Source organism: Peromyscus eremicus, chromosome 11, assembly GCF_949786415.1.
Source record: "Peromyscus eremicus chromosome 11, PerEre_H2_v1, whole genome shotgun sequence".
Taxonomy (NCBI): Eukaryota; Metazoa; Chordata; class Mammalia; order Rodentia; family Cricetidae; genus Peromyscus; species Peromyscus eremicus.
The window spans coordinates 57,015,471-57,034,405 of record NC_081427.1 but is presented as its reverse complement, the minus strand read 5'-3'; the positions used below and the strand labels follow the sequence as shown (position 1 = coordinate 57,034,405).

At 45.6% G+C, this 18,935-nt stretch overlaps 1 long non-coding RNA gene across 1 annotated transcript; it reads left to right on the top strand.

Moving 5' to 3' along the window:
• Positions 1-15,153: 15,153 nt before the first annotated feature.
• Positions 15,154-18,722, top strand: LOC131921844 (uncharacterized). Its single transcript, XR_009382116.1, has 3 exons — positions 15,154-15,467; positions 17,523-17,636; positions 18,494-18,722. It is a non-coding gene; the product is annotated as an uncharacterized LOC131921844 (long non-coding RNA).
• Positions 18,723-18,935: the final 213 nt, after the last annotated feature.

The following is an 18,935-nucleotide window of genomic DNA, read 5'->3' as shown; positions in this document are numbered from 1 at the left end:
GGAGGCCAAGAAGTCTGGCCACGTGCTGTGGGCAAGGCGGAGATGCGGGAATCCAACAGTGGCTCTGAGCCTCAGAGCTTGTATAGTAGATCCAACCGGAGTCTGAAGGCTTTAGATTCTAAGTGGTTCTCAACCTTCCTAATGCTGTGACCCTTTAGTAAAGCTCCTCATGTTGTGGTGACCCCCAACCATAAAATTATTTCGTTGCTACTTCATAACTAATTTTGCTACTGTTATGAACGATAATGTAAATATCAGGTGTGCAGGATATCTGATATGTGCCCCCTGCCACAGGGGTCACAACCCACAGGTTGAGAACTGCTGCCTTAGAATGAATAATTTGGACTCAGGAGACTGGTGCTCCAGCTGCAGCAGGCAAGCCCAGTGAGAGCCCAGCCTTGCCCTGTCCAGGCCCACGGTGGGTTGGCTGATGCTTGTGGTGATATTGTGTCCCCCAAAATATTGTGCACCCTAATAAACTTAATTAGGGTCAGAGAACAGAACAGCCACTAGATATAGAGGCCAGAAAATGGTGGCACACATGCCTTTAATCCTAGCATTCCAAAGGTGGAGATCTGTCTGGATCTCTGGAAGTTCAAGGCCACACTGGAAACAGCCAGGCGTGGTAACAAGAGCCTTTAATCCCAGGAAGTGATGGTAGAAAACAGAAAGGTATAAAAGGCGTGAAAACCAGGAACTAGAACCTGGTTAAGCTTTCAGGCTTTTGAGAAGCAGTTCAGCTGAGGATTTGGATGAGTTCAGTTTGGATGAGGACACAGAGGTTTCCAGTCTGGGGAAACAAGATCAGCTGAGGAATTGCAAGGTGAGGAAGCTGTGGCTTGTTCTGCTTCTCTGATCTTCCAGCGTTCACCACAATACCTGGCTCCAGGTTTGTTTTTATTAATAAGGCCTTTTAAGATTCGTGTTACAGATGCTCTCTGGCATTGGAGGGCCTAGAGGTACTGCTTCACTCAGATAACTAAATCAGATGCTGACCACTTGTGGACGCATCCTTAGACACACCCCAAAACTCACATTTCAGGAGATGCCTGGGAATCCCACAGCCCAGTGAAGCTGACGCATATAATTACCCATTACCGTTTAGCGGTCTCCCGAATGGCTCCGGTTTGGTTTTGTCCTGTATCCACGTTCTTTTCCACATGATTCTGTGATTTCTCCCCACTAACCAGGGAGAACCCCCCATTCCACCCGTGAAGCCATAGAACGAGGTGATGTGCCACACCAGACCCAAAGTTGGGTCTCAAGAGGTTGGAGAAGGACTGCCTGCGGCTGCCTGAGTATCCTGCCATCACTGTGGACAGAACAGACTCAGGCGTGTCTGCTGGGCTCAGGAGACGGGTGAGTGACACGGAGCAGATCCGAGCCCACTGAGATGACCAGCTAAGCCCAGTTAGGACAGAGGCTCCTGGGAAACTCCAGAAGCATTAGGGGTGGGTGCCAGTGGTGATCAGCCTACCTCCAGGTCACTCCAGGCTTCGGAGAATTGAGTGATAAGAGGTGATGGCTTAAATCCACTGGGTTTTGAGGGGTTCTCTGTGAGGCAATAGCTAACATCTGCTCAGCCCTAATTGAGAGCCATGGCAGGTGCCCGTGAGTCTCACCAGATGGAGTCCAAACAGCTGAGATACTACTGTATTCCCCAACCGAGGAATGTTGTCCACCCAACACAGCCTGATTTATATCTAATTTCACTTAGGGAGTCATGAATTTGGAGTTTAATGAATAGTCACCTGTAGTGATTTATATTGGATCCTGTGGATAGCCAACTCTCCTCTACCAAGCTTCCTGTTTGATGTCACATAAGGATGTCTGGGGAACCATAACATTTCCATAGTAGTGATTAATGGTTCCACATTACTTTGGTCAATTGACCATTACCCGTTTCTTTTCCTGGAAGTGTAAGGAAAGAATGAATGAGTGTACCATTAAACACCGGAGTAAAGGTAATGAAGGCCAAACCAGGTGACCCCCCCCTTGTTTACCCACACCTGAACTACTTATACGTTCATGTTACAATTTTATAAGGACTTCAAAAATTACCGAGTTGGAAGTGGTAACTCACACCTGTCATCTGAGCTACTCAGGAGGCAGGAACTGGAGGATCCCAACCCTAGGAGTTCAAGGCCTGCCTGGTCAGTATAGCAAAATGCTTGTCTCTGAAACCAGGGTGAAGACTGGGGTGTGGCTTAATTGTAAAACCCTTGCTTAGCCTGGGTCAGGCCCTGCATTCGGGGCTTGAGCCATCATGAGCGAAGGGAGGAATGAAAAGAACATGGAACCCAAAAGGGCATCTGGGTAGTAGGACATGGGTCACCTTTATTAGGACAGGAAGAGGATTGCTGGGTCCTGGGCTGGCCCATGTGATGGGGAGGCATCTGATACCAGTACTGGGAGGTGGGTTGCTAATACATTCACCCAGACACCAGGGGAGTCTCCTTCCACCCTCCCCCTTTTCTTCCTCAGGGGCAGCAATGTATGTTAAAAAGCTCTATTATAATAATTTAAAATATTTATGAGGATAATAAGGAGAGTAAAATTATTCAAAACTGGCCAAGGATGTGGCTCCATGGTAGAAGGATTGCCTAACACGCGAAGATCCAGAGTTCAATTTCCAATATTATGATAAAAGTGAAAATGAAGAGCCAGACATGGTCCCACACGCCTCTAATCCCAGGAAGTAGAGGGCAGAGGGTTCAGAGTTCAGAATTACCCTCAGATAGCAAGTTGGAGACCAACCTCAGCTGCGTGAGACTCCGTCTCAAAAACTCAAAGCAAATACTCAAAGGAAGCATTGGTCTGCTGTGACACTCACCTTCTTGTTTCATAACCCCACTGTTTATTGAAATATATAATTTCCTACTTAGCCTTAGTTTATGAAGATTTGATAGGAGGTCATGAATAAATGGTACTTTTTAGACAGTAGCTCCCGTAGCCCAGGCTGGCCTCAAACCCACTAGAGGTGTAATGATGTGGTTACAATACTGGATATCTAAGAAGTCAAACATTCCTCCATATCCTGTGTCTGAGCTCAGCTCTTCAAGTGATAACAGAGCCACAGGCCTGTGCTCAGTGAATGAGTAACTCGCCACCCAGTCTCCTGCCCAGGGTGCCCGCCCTGAGGTTGCTCAGGCTCTCCCAAGAGGCAGCTGCAATATAATGTGATGCACTGTGTACGCTGGGACACGGTCATTATCAGAAGAGTGTCTCCATCTTGTGGCGTTGTGAGTAGATACTAACATTAAGCTAAGACTCCACAGTTTAGGTAGATTTTATTGTGTAAATCGAATGATTACTGGGTATTGTGGTTGCTCTGAACACCTTGGTGTTTTTCTATATACTAATTTTACTGCATCTAAGCACAGGGCACTTTCCTTTGCTCGAGGCTCAGGAATGGGAAGGAACTATTGGGAGAAAGTGGCATGCCCTTTAATTTGGTGCTTTACCCCAAGGAATACATCCTTAGTTCTGTGAGGCACACATTAATGATGTCTAGAATAGGCTGAGAGGGCCCATTTTTTCATGTAAATAACTGTGATGACTTTTATTAACATCAAAGGGAAATTTTATTCAGGAGTATCAGTATATGTGCAAATGTCAACTTACACAGAGTTGCCCTAGAGTGACACAAGCCTTTAACCCCAGAACCTGGGAAAAAGAAACAGCCTGATCTAACAAGCTTATGTACATAACTCTGTGAGTTCGAGGCCAGCCTGGTCTACATAACAAGTTTCAAGCCAGCCAGACCCTGCCTCAAAAATACGTGTGTGTGTGTGTGTGTGTGTGTGTGTGTGTGTGTGTGTGTGGTGTGTATTTACACATATGTACATATATGTATGTGTATATACATATATATATATCACACACACATATATATGTATATATATATATATATATACATATATACAGTGTCAAGATGGCTGCAGGAAGGGAAGAGATCAAGCTGAGCACTGAATACAAGAGAATGGATTTATAGCCAAGAGGCAGCCTATGGGTATTGGTGACAGAACACTAAAACAGGGTTGGGAGATTCTGGCTAGAATGAGAAAGCAGGGCTCTTGCTGATGGCAGGCCAGGGTGGTGAGATAGCAAGACAGGGGTATATGACCAGACATTGAGAGTGAGATAATATTAAAGATGCAGGGACTCTAAGTGGACATGGGATTCTTGCTAAAAGCTGGCTAAGCTGGGACCTGTTTGAGAACAGAGCTCGAAAGTGAGTGAAGGACAGTGTCCATCAAGTTCATTGCACAATAGCATCACTACCTGAAGTTCACAGAATTCAGAGCGTACTCCCTTGGCTGAATGAAGCCCAGGTGGGCTAAGGCTGCAGGTACAAATGTCGATTTCCGGAACATTCTCCATTCGTTCCTATGCTCTACCTCACTCACCCTTCCAGGACCTGAATGGCCATTTTCTATGATTTTAAGGATAGTCATAGGTCTTCCAGTGGAGGGATAATGCTAGTCATCCTAGTCACTATAGGTGGTTGGAAGTCATAGGGACCATCACCATTAGTCATTCTCTGTGGCAGCTAGGGGAGCTGGAATTGCTCTTTCTTTCCTTTTGGAGACTGTTCTGGGCCAGGTTTATTTGCTTGTTTTGTCTTCTGGTTGTGTATATTACTAAGAGCCAAATAGGAACAGAATTCTACTCTGAATAGCTCTTTCACAATCGCATAGCAATCACCAGATCGGGCGATCAGCCGACAACTGGAGCATCCCTTGTTTCTAGTTTTGATATTAGTTGATATCAGCACAGTGGGTCTCCACAGGTCCTGTGACATTAACACATGATCTTTAGTCCCTTTAAAACATGATACTTAGCGCTAAACAAATGAACCATTTGCATAGGTAAGGTTTTAATCTAGATTTTTGTGTATACCAAATATGTGAGGTGTGGTAGCTTGTAAATAAAAAAGAGTAGTATCCAAACCTAGAACATATATCTTGTTATCTCTTAGAAGCCTCTTCTTTTCTAATGAGAGACAGAAAGGGGGTGGGTCCAGAGGGGAGGGGAAGTGGGGAGGGACTGGGAGGAGTTGGGGGGGGGGACTAGAGTCAGGATATATTGTATGAGAAAAAAAAATCTATATTCAGTCAAAGAAAAAATGTAAAAATAATAATTGTAATTTATTCTGAGAACTATGTCATGTGGACATGTTCTCCTTCGGTGCTGAGCACTGTGTGCATTAGAAAGTGCTCACGGTACCCAAATCACTTTCCAGAAGGATATTTGGACAGGCCTAGAATTTTAGTAATGTGTAGTTTCCTTCCGCGGCTATATGTTTCATTTAATTATAGTCATTAAAAATCCTGTGACATTCCTTTATCTAGTTCAGGTCTTGGGATACCTGTATTATGGCCTATATATGAAGGACAGAGGACACCTTGATGTTCCCTTCTTTTACCATGTGGGTCCAGGGAATTAAGCTCAGGTTCTCAGGCTTTCAGTCAAGCTCGCCTACCTGCTGAGCCATCTCATTGGACCTAGCACCCATTTTTTTAAGCCTGGAAACTCTTAATCCTCCTGTCTCAGTTTTCTGAACAATTCTGAACATTGGGTGATTTTTTTTTTTTAAATCCTCACATGACTCCTGAGAGGGGCATCAGCCCTGTAGGCGAGCTGCCGCTGGCTGTGATGGAGGAGTAGGAAGAAATCCTTCTCAGCTCCTCCAAAGCCTCAGGGTCTCACTGGTTGGAAAATGGGAGAGGCTTTCCCGAGCAACGGTCTCGTCGGGCCTAAGAGTGTGTCCCCACTTGTTTCTACGATTCCTTCCGTTCTCCACGGGCTCAGTGTGAAGAGGATGTGACAATGAGGTTAAAAAGTGAAGGGATAGATGGTTGATGCTGCGGGGAAACGGCCTTCGACAGACTCACCGGCTTGAAGTCTTGAGACTGAGGAGTGAGCGGCCTCAGCCTCGGCTTTCTTCATTCCTTATGCCCACGTTGGGAACTGCACGTTATGCTTCTTAAAAACTCAACTATAACAGGAGCTTTCGGGCTGAGGTTGTCAACTCTGAAGTACAGCGCCTACCTGCCTGGCTTCTGTCCTCCATCCCTAAAACAAATGGAACCCCAAACTAACACGACCCCTCCTTTTTGCTGAGTAATATAGAGTTGCCTTGTATGTCTTTGGACCTCATATTTTAGTCCCATGTTTGTGTGGGTGGGGCTGCTGGCCTTGCTGTACTTATCGCACATGAGAGAGCTTCATGTTGATCTGATTGTACTGATTTCTCCTAAACTGGCTTCAAACTGGTCATCTTTTCTCCTCCCCTCCCTCCCCCTCCCTCTCTCCCTCCCTCCCTCCTTCTTCCCATTAGTACATGATTTGTCTATGTGAGTCACTGCAGGTATGTAGAGATTAGAGCACAACTTTGGGTGTTAGTCCTTGTTTTCTACTTTGAGACAGTCTTTTCCCATCACCTTAGTTTATGGGCTATTCAAAAACAGTCCCCAGCCGGTTGGCCGTGATGCATGCCTTTAATCCCAGCACTCTGGAGGCAGAGACAGGCCGATCTCTGAAAGTTCGAGGCCAGCCTGGTCTACAAATTGAGTTCCAGGATAGCTAGAGCTGTTACACAGAGAAACCCTGTCTCAGAAAAACAAAGAAACAAAAACAAGCCACATCCAAAAGCACACAGAACATACATAGTTCCCCACACCTGTTCCAGGAGCAAAAGTTTGGAAGTTGGAAGGTAGTGGACTTTGGCTGAGGTTGTGGAGATTTGGGGAGAGTGGAAACAGACTTGGACCAGTTGCTTGGAGCCTTCCTCCTGAGCCCTGGAGGCCCTCACCAGAGAACAGAGAAAAGCTGAACATCTCCAAGCAAGAAAAACATAACAGCTTCAGTTCTGGAAGATTCGTTCTGCGAGAGCTGTGAGGAGGACTGGCGTAGGTGATAGGGGTAATACATGGGGAAAGAACAGAGGGAAGTGGATTATGGCTACAGTCATTTAGATTAGAGACAGGACAGAGCCATACACCTAAGAGAAAGAATTAAGTGTATTACTGAAAGTACATTTGCATAAACATGACAGGCAAACACATGGTTGGTGGAATCAAATGAACCATGAGTATCCATCCGTCACTAAGACTTAATGATGCCACCGCCAAGTTTCACCCCAGGAACCGGGACTCTCACTTCCCTGCCGCTGAACACAGCAAGCTTCATCAGATCCATACCTCACCCTCTGATGGTCAACCCGAGACTTCCCGAAGGCTATTTGAAGCTACAGAAGTAGCTTTGCCCGAAGACAAGAGCATTGTAGGGGAAAGGATGGCTGGGCAGGAAATAAATTCAATTGCATTTCCTATAATAGGAAACTACTCAAAGTTAGCATAACTGGAATTCACTCACAAGTTAATTCACAAAGATGACAATTAACCTGATTTTTCTTTAGCAATTTTGAACAGAAAACACAAACAAAAGCCGAGACCCAGCAGGGGGAGGGTCACAGACACAGTGCCATGTTGCCCCCTGAAGCAGCCTGAGGAATTCACCCCCTCCTGTTTAGGGGCCTGCACTCAGGTAAGGCTGGATCCTTGCCTGGGTCTTTTGCAGCAGAAAAGGATTTCAGGACAATCCAGGTTGAGGCAGAGTTGGAGCTTCTTAGACGACTCTAGTGTTGAAGGGATGGCTCAGTGCTGCAGGAGCACTTGCTGGCCTTGCAGAGGAGCAGAGTTTAGTTCCCAGCATCCCCTTCCTCCTCACCCACACCTGGAATTCCAGTACCAGGGCATCCAGTGCCAATTCTTAGCCACCGCCGCCGCCGCCGCAGGTGTACACATGGTACAAATGCATGCACACAGGCAAAGCTCATTCACATTTAAAAATAATTTTTAAAAGACTTTTAATATATTTCAGAAGAAAGGGTTAGAGGCACCCGGGGAAAGACCAAGACACATCTGAGAGCAGGGAAGTGGGCTTCTCAAAGGAGACTGACACTTTGGTCTTTAGACTAATTGTATATAGAATATGGGCGATTTCTGAAGTTCAGACCTTCAAAAGCTTACTAAGAAATTTAAATTAGATCGCATGATAGTTTTTGAGCTGCACCTGACAGGATTACAATTAATAAAATAAGACTCAAGGGCCAGCAAAGTGGCTCAGTGGGCCGACAGCATTTCCCAGTCAGGCTAGCCGAGCTAAGTGGAGAATTGGATCCCTGGAACTCATGTAAATGTGGAGAGAGAAGAGACTCCACAGTGTTGTCCTCTGACCTCCACATGTGTGTCATGACACACATGGTCACACACACACATACACATCACACAAGTGCACACACACACATCTCACACACGGATCACAAAAAAAGCACATATACATCACATATACACAGACACACACTTCACACACATATATATACACCAATAATCGATAAAAATTAAAAAGACAAGGTTAGGTCACTTTGACTAAACAAAAATTAGCATTTTTGCTTTGAAGATTTCCTTGACCATATCTGGGAGAGGAGTGAGGAACTGCCCAAAGTCATATGCACTTAGGCCCCAAGCTGGCTTATTGATGCTTTGATATTTTTTATTTGAAAATCTCTCTATATATATAAAAGAAATTTCATCTCTGTTTTGGAAACCTTCAAACAACAAATACTGTTAATTGTATTGGAATTCTTGATTGTTAGCTGGCAAAGGCTTTAACTAGACCTTAGAGTTGGGGGCCCCTTTTTTTTCTCATGTGCTCATAATTTCCCCTGTCTTTGTCCTGCCTCAAGACCTCACAGGTTTGGTATTTCCAGAGGACTAAGGAGCAGCCTCAGTCTTTTTAGTGGTTATCAGTGATTTGTTTGTTTTTTTCTCTGTAAGAAATAGAAACTAAGAGCATATGAGGTGCAAAACAGTAATCATTTAGTTTAACTTCCTAATGAATGGGCTTTCTTTGCAATTTTAGAATCAAGCACTATTTCCTTCCATAAAGCACAGTAAGTTCTCATGGCACATCGAAGGATGTCAGTTTTACAAACAAGGACTGAAGAACTTACAAAAGAGCAAAGATAGGCTGAAAGATTCAAAGTTATTTCCATTGCAGAGAACAATAGAAAATAATAACCTTGTATTAGTCCTTGTTTGCTTTTGACATTGGGTCTCACTTGGCTGCTTAAGCTGGGTCTAACTCATGATCCTCCGCATACACCTATGTCCCTACATCTGGCTTACATTACCATTTACTTGGAGCACCGCATATACCAATTAAAGACAGGCAATGTTGTTTGGCCATGAAAACTGGCCTGCTCGGGCAAGTCTTATCTCTCAGTCCTGCTCATTCCTTGGAAATTCAGATAAGCATCTTTGTTCTGAGTTGCTGGTGTGGAACTTTGGCATTGGTGACTCTGTTTTAATTTTTAGCAAGGTGTGTTGGAGTCCAGTGTAGTGACTTAGTCTAAAACAATGGTCTTGTGTGGCCTTTATCTAACAATGTCATTCCCTATACTGAGTGTCCATGGGCAGTCCCTTTTACCAACTCTGGGCCCCACGCTGAATAAAACAGACCCCCAAGCAGAAAGCTCATGATCAAGGTCCTCAAGTTAGTTTGACAGGGGTCGATGTATATGTGAGGACAAATCTTAAGCCATGGAAATGGGATAATTAAAATAGTAGTCACACTGTAAACTGTGGAGATCAGGAAATGACTCTAAGGTTGTAGTTTGGCATGCTGAGAGGCCTTAGAAGGGGTCAAGGGTCCTCTGACCTTCCTTTTCCCTTTTCCAAAGTACTGGGAAAGACTTTCTGCAATGTCCCTTCATTTGTCTGAACACAGCTGCCCAAAGAGGACCAGAATTGCTTCTATTTTCCACTGACATGTCATTAACTACAGGTAAACGGACTTCTGCGACATTGAGGAAAACTGAAAACAGAACATGACATCTAGAGCCCAGATGAGACTTTCTCCAGAATGATGTCTGTTCCTTGGGCCCATCCATCTTCCCTGAAAGAGATATACCCTCTAAATGTGCCACACCCCATACCCTTCTCTCCCTGTAAGAGGGTATTTAAACCTCACCTATGTGGCTTTTTTTTTCTTGTTTTGTTTTGAGGCAGAGCTGATGTAGCCAAGGACAACATTGAACTGCTTTCTGGTTCTCTCCTACCTCCATCTCTTGAGTTCTGCGATCACAGCTCCGCCACCCCAGGCTTATGCAATACTGAGGTCTGAACTCCAGGTTTGGTGCATGCTTAACAAGCCTCTTTCAAATGAGCTGCATCCCCAGCTCATGCCCCCTCCCCAGCCCCAGTTTAAGTGTTGTGACTCTTACACTTATGCACAGTAGTAAATAGTTCAGCAGTTGAGAGTGCATACTGTGCCTGCTGAGGCCAGAGTTCAGTTCCCAGCACCCATCTTGGGTGGCTTACACCTGCCTAGAACTCCAGCTCCAGAGAATCCAACGCCCTCTTCTGGCCTCCGTGGGCACCTGCACATGTGCACAGAAAACTCCCACACATCACATAGTTAAAATGTGTTTAACCTAGAAGTAAATAAGCAAAGCAATGCATGTGCCTTCCTTATTAGTTGTTCTGTTAATCAATTCTGATTGTAGCTGAAAACATGAACCTGCACTCGGTTCTGGCTCTCACCAGCTCTGTCACATGCAGGAAATTACACCACACTTTGTCCCTCAGTCTCCCCATTCTTATCAAAAGAGCTGCCACTCAGCCCAGCTGTGTACGTAGGTGAACTGTGCCGACGTACCCTAGCAGCTCAGGGGTTCTATACCCTGAGACCCTCTCCCTTTTCTCCTTTTCTAGTAGGAAGGTGCACTGTGTGACTTGGGAATGGGTGTAGACAGGGGGCTGAATAAAGGGAAATGGTCCTTACGGACATCATTTAAAAACAGCCCTGGGGAGTAGACCTAAAGCCAGCTCCAGCACCAGCAGGACAGTTTCCTCAGGCTCCGCCTCCCGTCCCTTCTCTCCCAGACTCCTCTCAGCATGGATTTACCAACACTCTACGTGTATGAAATGTCCAGAAGTCACTCTAATGTTCGCAGGTAGGAACAGCTTCTTTCTCCATGACACTCTAAGTCATCTCGCACACAGTAAGGGTGAGAGCCTGACTCGGGACACTTCTGAAGACCCCATTCTGCAATTGTCGCTTCAGCGCCCACCACAATGCCAGACACGGGCAGCACCTCAGTCGTGTACGGTGAACGATTCCGGGAAAACTTTTGTCTGTCTTTTCCACGGCATCCCTATCGGCCCCATACCAGGCTTCTAGCTAATTAGGACAGAAACTAATTTCAGGTAAATAATGCATGTCAAACTTGGGAGGAGTATTTGCTTTACACATTCCTGGACTGTAAGTTTCTGGCTTTGACTTTTTTTTTTTTGAGTATCCTTTTTGCCTTTAACCAAAACTTTCCCACCAGGTCTCCTGACCCACGTGACCTCCAATCAGGTCACTACCCTGCACCTGTACCTTTCAGGTCAGATTCAAAATTCCCAGAAGAATGTAGTTAATCCACTCCAGCTAACACTGCTTGGCTACTAATTCTCATCTTATCAGCTGTGGCCAGGTGATGGGGTAAAGGTGGCCATGAGCTGTGACTTCCAAGGTGTGGGTGGCTGGTGAGTAAGGGGAGGGTTGAGGCACCCTCCCCTCTTTTAATGCATTCTGTAACATGAGGGTCTTGATGCACAGAATCTGCCTGTGGTGGTGTTTGGGTATTGCAAATAGTGGAGTTCAGAACTCTGCGTATAATATTTATCATTATTTCTTTTGCCAGTGTCTCTTGGTGCTTTTTGTTTTGTTTTTTAATCTGGGTCTCATATGTCCCAAGCTGGCCTCAAACCTTCTGTGACCAAGGATCCAAGAATGACTTTGGACTTTTGATCCTCCTGCCTCCACTGCATTTGAACTTCGACTCTTCATGCCGCCACCTCCTGGGTACTGAGATAATAGGTATGTGCCACCATAAGGGTTTATGCGATGCTGGGGTTAGAACCCAGGGCTCTGTGCTTACTAGGGAAACACTCTTGGCTACATACATCTCAAGCCCCCTTAAAACATTTTTAAGTTAACAAAATACTCCTCTACTATAAAGATATGAGACTGTCACAGAAAACATTTCAAAAAGTTTAACTTATTCATTCTGCTTCCCAAAGCTGGGGCGACAGATGAGGCCTTGTTCATGTGAGCTCCTCAAAGAGAAAGTTTGATGAACTTTGTGACCTGGCATGCTACTACTCACTTGTCCAGCAGGTGGCAGGCTTCTCAAACATAAATGCTTCTGGGAAACCAACACGAAACCCTCAAAGCGGACTATACAGCAGTCTTTTTTCTTTCAGAAATCCAGTATTACCTTTAAGAAATCTGAGAAATAAAAAAAAAAAAATGCTTTTAGGGTCTGAGGAAATCCCTGACTGTGTGACCACAGTGACTTCTTGTCACCTGCCAGGTCCAGTCAGCTGCAAGCTAGTGAAGTATACAAAGCCCATGGTATCAGTATTTAATATTAATGGTGAGGCCATGGGGAAAAGCCAGAGAATGCTCAGAAGGGCCCTGTTCTGAAATACACCCTGAAAAAGAGTGAATATAATTGCTCCTATAAAAAAGACTAGCATAGCCGGGCAGTGGTGGCGCACACCTTTATTCCCAGCACTTGGGAGGCAGAGGCAGGAGGATCTCTGTGAGTTCGAGGCCAGCCCAGTCTACAAAGGGGTTCTAGGACTGTCAAAAGAGAAATCCTGTCTCAAAAACAAAAAAAAAAATCATCTACAAAAAAGCCTGGCAGAATGGCTTATTTGGTAAAGGTGCCCGCTGCTAACCCTGATGGCCTGAGTTAGATGCCACATGGTAGAAAGAGTCCACCAACTGGACCAGAACAGCCATGCCATACAGTCTTCACATCCTTTAAACTCGGGGTGTCAGCCAGCATTCAACAGAGACCCACAAATGCCTTTCCACCCTGACTTCCAGGAAACTTTATTCATGGTAGCAGGAGGAAGGCTATGAGGGGTGAGAGGCGCTGACCAAGTCATTACCCTCATATTTTTCTAGGGTTACTGCTCTCTAGAGCAGGTGGTTCTCAACCTTCCTAATGCTGCGACCCTTTAATACAGTTCATTTCGCTGCTACTTCATAACTGTCACTTTGCTACTGTTACGAACCATAATGTAAATATTTTTAGAGGTGGCGGTTTGCCAATAGGATCGTGACCCACAGGTTGAGAGCAGCTGCTCTGTAGGCTGGAGGTCCTGGCCCCATTCTATAATGTTTTAGATTCATTTTCTTCCCAGCGACTCCACATAAAGGCTACTGTGCCATGCAGTCACCAGCCTGTAACTGGATGATGGAAGCATTCAGGGGAAACGCCACATCAGACTGCCATCTCCAAGCTGTCCCGCGGTTCTCATCACAAACGGCAGTAATGCTTTTCTCTTAGAATCCACTGCAAAATATAACCAGCCAGAAAAGGAGAGGAAGCCCAGGTCAGAGACACCATTTTCCCGTTAACACAACGAAAGCCAACAGATCGCGTTTACGCCCTTCCATCCTTTGGCCTTGGCCGTGCAGTGACAGAGATGGTATAAGACACAAATCATCTCTAATAACATTGGAAAGCCTACGCGTCAAAGTAAATCAGGGTGGGATTCACTCATGACGTGGAACCAAACGGCTCAGAACTCCATGATTCTCAAAGTGGTCATGTGCTCAGGGTGTGGCTTCCAAGCTCTTATCACTTCCTTTCAGTAGAGAGCTATTGGTGACAACCAGAAAGTCTCCTGGAGACATCTGTCTCAGAGTGTGTAAATGTGTAGATGTGTGACGCTTTCATAAGCCAGGACGGAGCTCAGTGGCCACATGCGTGAGGCCCTGCATCTCTCTCTCTCTCTCTCTCTCTCTCTCTCTCTCTCTCTCTCTCTCTCACACACACACACACACACACACACACACACACACACACACACTCGTGGAAAAAAAAACACAGAATAAGTGACTTTCACAAGTGTGACAGGGTCGAAGCTTAGCCTTAACACATTTAATTCTGATGAGAAATCCCAACACAAATTACTCCAGAGGTTTTATAATGCAGGAAGGATTGAGCTAGATGAAGGGGACCAGTCTTTCTCTGTGGCATATGGTCGGGAAGTGAGCATTATTATAAGCATCCTTAGGGCCAGTAAGATGGCTCCAGTAAGACGGGTAAAGGCCCTGGCCAACAAGCCTGATGACCAGAGTTTGATCCCCGAAACCCACATGGTAGAGGGAGAGAACTGACTCCTGCAAGTTCTCCTCTGACCTCCACGTGGGCTCAGTGGTGCATACATGCCCACACAGGTGCACAAATAAATACGACTTAATTAAAGTGTGCTACTGAGCACTGTTAAAGCAAATGCCAAGGGCCACAATTAGTTCTTATTGTAAAGGCTCCTTAAGACATTTTCTTCACACCCAGACCAGAGGAGGATCACTTCCCTTGGTGGTAGCCTGGCGTGGGTGGGGACCATTGTGACTGGTGCAAAAAAGGTCACTGCTATGATTGATGCAGACACAAACCCTCGTCTGCATGACAGGTTGATGCAAACTCCCTCTCCTGGGGTGTTCATCCACCTGGTGGGACAGCCTGGAGATTCCCTCCTCTTCTGCCTCCTCTGGTCTTCAACAGCAAGCCCAGTAAGAGTCAGAGTCATCTCTTGACTCGGCTTTGCCTGCTCAGTTTCAGAAGAGCTGGGCTGAGCTGGTAACATGAAAAAAAAAAAAAGAAACAGTGGCAGCAGAAACAAGAGAGTGGTGGTGGCAGAGACCACAGGGACAGGAAGTGAGAGCAGAGAAGCCTGCTCAACCCAGCTATGGCAGAAGTGTCGCCGTAGACCGGAGATAGCCACTCAGCCCTGATGGGCTACGGAGGCAGCAGGTCTAGCTGCAGAGTCGGTAAAGCAGAGGGCTACACTGACTGCTTCAAGAGGCAGAACCACAATATCAACTGCTAGCAGCAGCAGCAGCAGCAGCAGCAGCAGACGGATGACTATAGCTGCTTCTGGAGCCGAAGCAACTACGCAAGAAGCCACAGCGATACGCAGCAGCCTAGCAGGCAAGATGGCGTCTCCGACAGAACAAAGCAAGCGGCGCAGGTAGTGATAACGTGGGAGAGAGGAGAGTGATGCTGAAGAAAGACAGAGAGGTGAAACTACGGGCCCTGGACACTAGATGACCTCTTGAGAACTGGCAGGTCTTCAGAAGAGGAGCTCCCTCCCTAGGCATGGGAACTGGACTTGGGTGGAATTGTTTCTTGGTCTGTCAATGGTGCTTTATCTGGGTGAAGACATTGGTTCATGTCCTCAGGAAAAGCTCGCACCACACCATGTACTTTGGTGCCTCCTAGTTACTTTTATATTGCTTGACAAAACACTATGACCAAAGCAACGAATAAAAGAAAACGTTTAACTGGCTTATGGTCCCAGAGGATTGGAGTCCATGATGGCGGAGGAAAGGTAAGATGGCAGGCAAGCCATCTCATGGTAAGCTGAGAGCTCCCATCTGGATCCTCAAGCAGAAGGCAGAGAGAGAGCACACTGGGAATGGTACCAGTTCTTTGGATCTTCAAAGCCTGCCCCTAGTGACACATCCTCCAACAAGGCCATGCCTCCTAATTCTCCAAGTATTCAATCCTGAGAGCCTTTGGGGGCCATTCTCATTCAGACCACCACACTCTACTCCCTGTCCCCCATAGGCTCATGGCCATATCACTATGCAAGATGCATTTAGTACAATTTCAAAAGGCCTCACAGTCTTTCCCAGTTTCAACACTTGTTTTAGAAGTTCAAAGTCTCTTCTGAGGCTCAAGGCAATCTCTTAATTGTAACACCCTGAAAAATTAAAAAGCAAATTACATACTTCCAATGTACAGTGGCACAGAATATGCATTACCATTTCAAAAGGGAGGAATTGGAACACAATGAGGAAATACTGGACCAAAACAAAACCAAAACTCAGCAGAGGAAACTCCCAATCCTGTAGCTCCATTTCCAGCGTCAACAGGCTTAGATGACTCTGCCTTTCCAGTTTTGCTGCCTGCAAGATATGTCTCCCTCTTGGGCTGCTTCCACTCTCTGTGTGCAGATTTCCTTGGCAGATATCTCACAGATCTGGCATGTGCAATGTCTTGGGGGCCTCCAGTGTAACTCAGGCTTCACCTTCACTGTTTCACACAATGGCCTCTCAGGGCTTCTTCTTCTCTCAGGGCCTTCATTCAGGGACTGTCCAGTATACATTGCTTGGCCTCAGTGGCTCTCCTTAATCCTGGAGGGAGATTCTCCAACTCTTTTTCTGGTGTATCTGTAGCCAGATTTTTCTTTGGGCAGCCAGCTCACAAAAAATGACAATGGAGACTTATTGTTAATTGTAAAAGCTCAGCTTATAGCTTAGGCTTGTTTCTAACTAGCTTTTATAACTTATATTAACCATTTCTATTCATTTATGTGCTGCCACATGGCTCATCACTTTTATCTCTCCTCCTACATGCCTTGCTTCCTTCCCATCTGGCTGGTGACTCCACCTTTTCTTCTTCCCCAAGACCTCTCTGTCCCCGAAGTCCCACCTAACCTCTTCCTGCCTAGCTATTTGCCATTCCACTCTTTATTAAACCAATCATAGATAGTGACACATCTTCACACAGTGTAAAAGAATATTCCACATGTATCCTTCATGACTCTAAAGCCAGAGTCACAGGGACAACATCATAGAGTTCAGCTGCCCTCTTGGGAAGGAACCTAGCACCCTTGGATCACACTTGCAAATGTGATTTCACTTTGCTGTTGATTTCTAGGAGCAGAAAATTCTTTAGACCTTTTCCTTTCACAAGGTGGAAGCTTAGCCCCTGAGGGTGCTCCTCCCTCTATTCCATTTCAGAACAAACCTCTCCTTAATCTCCCTGTCTCCTTAAGACATGCCTTGACTCTAACATTACATTTCCTGGTGTTCTGTTTGTCTTCAAACTTTTTTTGTATTTCTTTTTACCCTTCTTGTTCTTTATCATTACAGACCTGCATAGGAGTGATTACTAATAACCATGTGACAGAGTCAATACCAGGCTATCTTAAAATCTCCTCTGTCAAAGAAGTTAGTCCATTAGTTTTCAATTTAGCATCACACAAGGTCTTAGGATACAGACAGAAAGAAGCCACACTCTTTACCAAAATGTTACCAAAAACAAAACAACAACAACAACAAAAAGCTTGTCTCTAGCCCAGTTGCTAATATTCTTTCTCTCTGAAACCTTTTGAGGTGGGTCGCCATGGTGGATGGCCCTCAGCACTACTGTCTTCCAAGTTCCTACTATGATGGCCCACGAAGGCCTGCTTACAGCATTCAACCACTTTCCTAGCCTAAAGTTCCAAAGTCGTCTACATTCCACCAAGAAAATCATGTGCTCAGGTCTGTCACAGCAATAGCCCCGATCCTGGGTACCAACTTCAGTCTCAGTTACTTTTCTATTGTTGTGACAAAGCATCATGACCAAGGCAACTTATAAAAGAAAGTGTTTACAGTTTCAGAGGGTTGGAGTCCATGATTGTACAGCAAAGGCCGGGCAGCAGGAACAGCTGAGTGCTCACATCTGGATCTACAAGCAGGAGGCAGAGAGAAAAAGCACACTGGGAACCGTGAGTCCTTTGAGATCTCAAAGCCTGCCCCCTGTGACACACCTCCTCCAACAAGACCACACCTCCTGATCCTTTCCAAACACTTTCACCGGCTTGGAACCACGTATTCCAACATAGGAGACTATGAGGACATTCTCATTCAAACCACCATGCCCTGCTCCTTCCCCTGACTCTGCTCTCAATTCCATACATAAATGGTCCCTGCCTTACTTAGGATTTCTATTGCTGCAACAAAACACCATGACCAAAAGGTAAGTCAGGGAGGAAAGCATTTATTTGGCTTACACATCAGCATTTCTGTTCATCACTGAAGGAAGTCAGGACAGGAACTCAAACATGGCAGGGATCCTGGAGGCAGGAGCTGATGCAGAGGCCATGGAGGGGAGTTTTCTACTGGCTTGCTTCCCATGGCTTGCTTAGCCCACTTTCTTACAGAACCCAGGACCAGCAGCCCAGGGATGGCACCACCCACCATGGGCTGGGTCCCTCCCCCATTGATCACTAAATGAGAAAATGTCTTACAGCTAGATCATATGGAGGCATTTCCTCAGCTGAGGCTCCTTCCTCTGATGACTCTAGCTTGTGTCAAGTTGAAACACAAAACCAGCCAGTGCAGTTCCTTACTCAACATTCAGTAACCCCCCTTTTGAGTGTCCACTACTCCTTACTGGTGTCTTGGCACTCAGCACTGTAGGTATGATGACGTACCTACATGATTTGGTTATGTTATGGCTAAAAGTTGTGACATTGGCATTTTATACTAGCTAAATGGCTTTGAAAGAATTTTTTTGAGTATAGAAGTTGAAAATGAGTGAAGGTCTTTGGTATTAAAATTTTGAGTCCTGTCTTCTTCCCAGTGGGTTTGGAAAGACGTTTCAGTGACACAGACTGGCTGTCGAATGAATCCCTCCATCCTGACTTCTCGTGTTCACATGCTGACTCCTGGGCAGGCCATCTTCTCCACCCGACACCTGAGGCTTATGATTCCTCAGCATAGAGGACAAAGTGAAGTTGCTCCACTTGTTTCCAAACCACAGCAAACACGGAGGAAGGCCCTGGCACTCCATATTTCATACCTTCTTCCAGCAACATACACATCACGGGATGTAGAGAACTTAACCTTAGAAATGCTACAAAAATGCATTTGAGTATATTTAAGGCAACCCCCCAAATAAAATAACTCTCAGTCACATAAATATCTAATTTTTTTTGAGTGGGAGGGGGAAAGACATGGAATTATCACTGATATATCCAGAATTACACACAACTGCTCGCCTTGCCTGTTGGTGGTGATCTGTG